This window comes from Pinus tabuliformis, chromosome J (genome assembly GCF_031772625.1).
Source record: "Pinus tabuliformis cultivar Carrire ecotype Pingquan chromosome J, CPIR1, whole genome shotgun sequence".
NCBI classification, from domain to species: domain Eukaryota; kingdom Viridiplantae; phylum Streptophyta; class Pinopsida; order Pinales; family Pinaceae; genus Pinus; species Pinus tabuliformis.
The window spans coordinates 37,466,393-37,472,588 of NC_142295.1; the positions used below are offsets into that span (position 1 = coordinate 37,466,393).

The 6,196-nt window shown below is 37.7% G+C and overlaps 1 long non-coding RNA gene across 1 annotated transcript; it reads right to left on the bottom strand.

Annotated features, from left to right (window-relative positions):
- Positions 1-710: 710 nt before the first annotated feature.
- Positions 711-2,491, bottom strand: LOC149225325 (uncharacterized). The gene is made up of 3 exons (XR_016246953.1): positions 1,393-2,491; positions 1,170-1,211; positions 711-1,063 (listed from the first exon to the last, which is right to left on the bottom strand). It is a non-coding gene; the product is annotated as an uncharacterized LOC149225325 (long non-coding RNA).
- Between the last annotated feature and the right edge of the window lie 3,705 nt (positions 2,492-6,196).

The window sequence follows — 6,196 nt, forward strand, 5'->3', positions numbered from 1 at the left end:
AATGTAATTAAAATGTTAATTACATATATGTAATATTGAAAAATAACATTTGTGTATTGTTTCAATGAAGTAAAATAAAATAAAATAAAATTATATAGATACACTTTGAGTGGGTTTAATGGTTAAAAACATGTGTTTCCTCTTAAGAGATTATGGGTTCAAAACTAGAGGGGGTATAGTATGTATGCTTTCGTAGACTTAAAGTCAAATCATTGAGAAAAAATAGGTCCCTTGTCCCACAAACAAAAAAGTTTCATACACCAATATGACGTAGGGTATGATTTACTAAATTATATTGATATATAAATACATTAATATTTTAAAACTTAAAATATGTATTTACCAACAAAATATTTTATTATAAAGTGAGTGATTTTTTATTTGTAAATAATCATATAAAAAAATTTCCATGGGGCATAAAGAGTTGATTTATTTTTCTTGTATAAATGATTTTAACACATTTAAATTTTGGTAAAAGGAATGTACAAATGATATGGAATATAAATAGTTAATGATAATTTTAGCTAATTTAAATTTTTGGAAAGTTCAACACAAATTTTAACTATTAATAAAGATGAATTATTTAAAATAACATTGTAACTTCAATGTTACCATCGGCCATGACAAAATATTAAAAAGAATACAAAAGCTCTACATGGTAACAAACTAGCAATTGTCCCAAAAGGTACAAAGAGAGGCCGATAGGATTATTAAATTGGAATTATTGAATTTTTCTACAAGAGTTAATTCGTTTGTGGAAAAACTCAGCAGTTACAATGAATTCTTACAGTAATGCCACTGCATAGCAATTTGCAGTACCGCTGTTTTTCATGCGACATAGGCAGTGCTAAGGCAACCTTACAAGTGGTAAAGTGGGATACACGAATCTGAACATTTGAGAATATCAAAGATGAGATCCACATGAACTTGCAGAAGGACCTCCCCTGGTCTGCCAGGTGTTATAAGAGTTGCAACTTTGACACTTGTGTGCAACAATGTGAAAATTTACTTAAGAAGAATTTACTTCAAAAGTTACTCCACAGTCATTGCATAAGATCCAAACCTGCTCAAATGACCGACGAGAAAGTGGTGAGGTATTTTCTCTCACGCTACTAATGGGCTCTAAAATATGCCTCCAAATTATACCACATTAACATCAGATAACTTACCATTTTGTTCTTGTAAGCTTGAGGCATTGGAGTCAAAGCAACCTACATGACAAAAAAAAATATCAGAATCCACTCAAGAAACTTAAAAAATCAATTGCCATTGGACGAAAGAAAATTTCAAGTATGAGAAATCAAAAATAGCAAAAACACATATAATAAGCTACTCTTTATACAACCCATTGCAAGTTGACTTCAAGATGTTCATCTTGTCGAAAATATCTACCTCTCGGTCAAGTTTCTCCCACAATTTAGACATATCACAAACAGATTTGGAGCACACTGGACAAGCAAATCTGCAAAGGACAAACAAACATGTTAGAATGGCAAGACATTTGAAATAAAATTAAAGCTGCTACAAGCTGTGACCACAGATCGCTGAAGAAGGTACCATCAATGGGCATATCAGTGCAAGTATATCTAGTATTGTGTAATAGTATAGGTAGACTGGAAACAAGAGGTTGTGAGCCAGGGCACAAAACAGGCCACATATGAAACTTACTGAAGTGTACCTACACGATAACGCTTTAGGACGGTATTGCATGTAAAGCCATAGGTGGATAAGAAGGGGATTATTGATCATGTGAATAAAATCTCAATACAGGGATATGACTATTCCAGAATTCTGATAGACATGAGCAAAGCTAACTGATCATTAAGCAAAGTCAACTGATTTTTGATAGACATGAGCAAAGTCAACTATTTGACTTTTATCATATCAAGCATATCAGGTATTCTACTATAACAAGATAGCTTGCCATCACATATATAACAACTACAAGGCAGGACACTGAAACCACTGATGTTGTTTGTATAAGAGCAAGAGAAAAATAACATAAATGCACCCGGTATAGCTAGGTAATCCGAAGCTAGCTTAGAAGTGGGTATTATTGGTCGGCTTTTTTCTTCCTCTGCTTCCCCTCTCTCCATTAGAAACAGTGAGCGTCCATACCGATGAAAATGAATCCATTACTATCTTTCTATGCTTTTGCGTTAGAATATAAAGGTCAGGTGCACTGGTTTCGTCATATCTCTCTACAGTTGGAAAGAACCCGAGTGCTGAAGGCGGTCAATGGACTATATGTGCATTGCGAGGCCGAATTCACAGGCATCAAGCGGTGGAAAGCCAGGAAACACGCCAGATTGACGTGGGACGTTGCCCCCCATGGCGAAGAAGAGGTTGGTCTGTGTGTTGTGGTGTCTTTGTGGTTTTCTCCAGATATTGGGTCAAGGGTTCGAGCTTCTTAGAGACCGGGAAACCCCCAGCTCAACTGAACTGCTCTCACTCACTCTGTGTATGTTGTTTGGATTGGATTGCTAGTGGGTCAAATTTGACTGTGGGAGACGGGTCACTGGCTGTGTGTAGGTTTTCTTCCAGTTATTAGCTCTAGAAGAACTACTCCAAAGGATACACGTCCATCTTCTTATTAACCTGGCCATACATGAAATATTCTGGAGCCAGATACCTGAAATATGATAGCAGCTAGTTTTACGAAGCCTTGATTATAAATGACATTTATTTTCCTAAGGAAAGAGTTGGTGTAAAGAAAGAAATGGATATTTACCCAAATGTACCTACAATATCACTACCTATTGTTGTTTCTCACCCCCTCGAGAATAGATTCACTATGCCTGGGTACTTAGAATATTCGTTTTTTTTACATTGTTATTTCAATGATTTATCTGTATTCTAACAACAGACAACAAAATCCGAAACTTCTACCTATAAGTCTATGTGCAGATGCCGTTGTGGAGCCGAAGAAATTAGCGTGTAGCCACTTCTTTTGTTTGAAATGTGTGCCAAAGGTGAGATAAACAAAGCACTCATTTGCATTATTAAATCAATATATTTTTGAAAGAACATATATAATTGATTCAGGCTGCCATTTCTGTGAATTCTGCTGGTGCAGGTAATTAAATTGTCTGAGGAGTGCCCTATCTGTGTGCAACACAAGGGCAACCAGGTCTTTAAACTTTCTAGAAGGAGAGATTTATAATTTGATTATTACCCTTGGGAAAGAGAGCCAGTCCCACACCAAATGAGTGGTAGTTATACAAAATATACATCATGATACTCAGCTTGGTCCATTTCTCAGATGGCACCGGGTCTAAAATATAAAACAATTTGAAAATGGTGCAAATGCAATCCTTTGTATCTATATGAAGATACAGATAATGTACACAGTGCCCTGGGATGCATCAAGGTTCTGCCCTGGGGCCTGATTTATATTTTGTTTTTTTCGACTGAGATCTGCATCCCCACTGAATTGGGATTTTCAAACTGAGCAGGCAGCTAGGAAATTTGTCTACATATAACTATAGAAAATTCAGAAGATACCAAAAAAAGTATAGTTTACAGGAATAGTGTTGGGTATTTTAACCTAGGGAATAATTATTACCTAGTCTAGTGAACTACTGCTGCTACTACTGCTATTACTTGCAGTTATAGAAAACAACTATAGCCGTGATCAAGTTGTAATTCTTCAGTATAGAAAACAAAAAAGCATAGAAGAATTATGGGCGAGCTCCCTTTCATTGTGGCTCAAAGTATCGTTTGTTATAAGAAGTCTTTGAATAGTACAATGAATGACGAGAAGATTTTTCACATTATGTGTATACAGCTTTCATACATTTGGTGCTGATGGTGATTTTTATGTGGATGAATCATATTTGGTGATATATTATTTGTTTGATTGGACTTTGTGGGACACATATATATAGAAATTAGATTCTTCAATTCACAGACCAATTAACACACGTACAGTTATAACATGCTGGGTTGACCTGCAGGAGGCCCGCAGGCACCACAATTTGTAATGCAAGAAAAAGACATTGTTCTGCACGGTTCTCTTTTGAAACTTTCCGTCGTTGGGTTTGCTGCAGAAACTGAATGCGTTAGTAGTTACAAGTATTGTCATGATATTTATCAACAAGTGAGTGTGTGGTGGAAAAGGCATAGTTGAGTTGAGACTTTAGACCTCCCTCTGGCTGTCACAAAACACCCCATGACTAATGCACATTGAGCACCTTTGTTACATGGTTAAAACGATTGGTAAATTAACTGTCATCCACTTTTTGCAGCCACTGGAGGGACAGAATGAATCTCAACATCTCTTCTGCGTACCATCTGGCCCACCTTCCACAAAGCATTCTTACCTTGATGATACCGCACACTGGCACTTCTGATAGAGTGGCCAACTTTGTCCTTGATGACAGACAGGCCCACTCTGGACAGGCATCTTAATGAGGGACCAAGGAGTCGGATGGATGGAGAAAGAGATGCTTGGAAAATAGTTAAACAAGGCGCCAGTACTTTGTATTCATAACTGTCACTCTAGTGAGGCGCTCACAGTATTTTGACAAAAATATGCAACAAATAATTACACACCATTCTGGCAATCCTTTGCTCTAACTTGGTGTAACAAATCTTTTGGCTTTATCAATTCAATCAATTTTGGATTTCCTTTTTAGGCCATAAATCTGTTCAGAGAATTAAAAAACCCCAAGACAATTGAAATCGGCCGGCAGGGAAGGTTTCCAATGCGATTTATCGTCAGATTCGAGGAGATAAGTCGCTTTAAATGTGATAGAGAGAGTTCAATTGGTTGCATTTTTATCTAGTCCTTTTCAGTTTCTAGGTAATTAGAGCTGGGCATGTAAGGATAATGTGGACTTGGCTAACCATGGTGAGAAATGTGTACCTTTCTGGCTCAGGCGTAACAAACTCTTGTGTTTCTGATCAACGCAGTAGGTTTTGGATTTTTTCCAAGTTACAGATCGCTTCAGATACTCTCAAAATCCAGTATAGTTGTGTGTGAACGGGGAATGTTTTCAATGTGGAATGGGAAATTTATGGCCTACAAATCGGTATATAATGAAATATTGTGGAGTAGGTAACATAAATTTTTGGCCACAGATTTAGTTTGCAGGTTGAACAGGACAAAATATATGCAACAGAGCTTCATTTCAGAACATATTTCATGGAAAAACAAACTAAAATGTCCACTGCCTGGAGTTTCTGTTGGGGATTTCACTGGGGAAAAAGTAAACATGCATATATGGGATTTACATAGCCTTGCTTGTTATGAATTTTATGGTCAGTAGACATATCGACTGCCTCATAGCAAAAATAGTATAAGAAAAAGAGATCTGGAAAGAGCCATTCAAGTTCTGTAGGGCTTTGATGATCATATGTAAATTGATGTTACTATCTCTTCTGTATTAATAAAAACAGACATTATATCTAATAAATCCAGGCGATGTTAGTGGGTCCATTGGGTCATCGTGCAGCAGTGAGTTGCACAAGGATGACCTAGATTCAAAACCATTCTATCCTAACACAATTTTGACATGAATTGTCCATAGAAAACTCTGACGGAATAATCATCCTTTCACGCCCTCTCTAATCAATAATAATACACTAACGAAGAAGAAAGTTCATGGAAATTTGTGCACTTACATTTTGGAGCCAAATAATCTCCGAGCTCGAAGACGTAGTGTCCATCTTTATCATCTTCACGCCATGGAGGAGAAATACCGCGCTGAACCGCAGGTCCCTTCTGACCACCGAGCGCAGAAGGCGGAGGATGAGGAGGAGGAGCATGCTCTAACCCTAGCCCTGCCGAAGAGGAAAGGATTCGAACCTGGTGTTGGGCATCATGGGCGCCACCATTATAGAGTAGCGTTCGCTGAGTCTACACACAGCCAGCGACCCGTTTCCCACAGTCAAATTTGACCCGCTAGCAATCCAATCCAAACAACATACACAGAGAGAGTGAGAGCAGTTTAGTTGAGTTGGGAAGCTACCATATGCATCTTTCTCCGAAAACACCATATGCATCTTTCTCCGAAAACACAATGCGCCATTACTACTGGAGCTTAAGAATGCATAAGCTTCCGAAGAAAACAACACGAATTTATTAGCAGAACCGTCTTCATCAATATCCATGAATACACGACGCAGCTCACTTGCAGAACTCTGCGGTTATGCCCGCTCTTTTCCCGATGCCACGTAGCGTGAGATTGCAGAA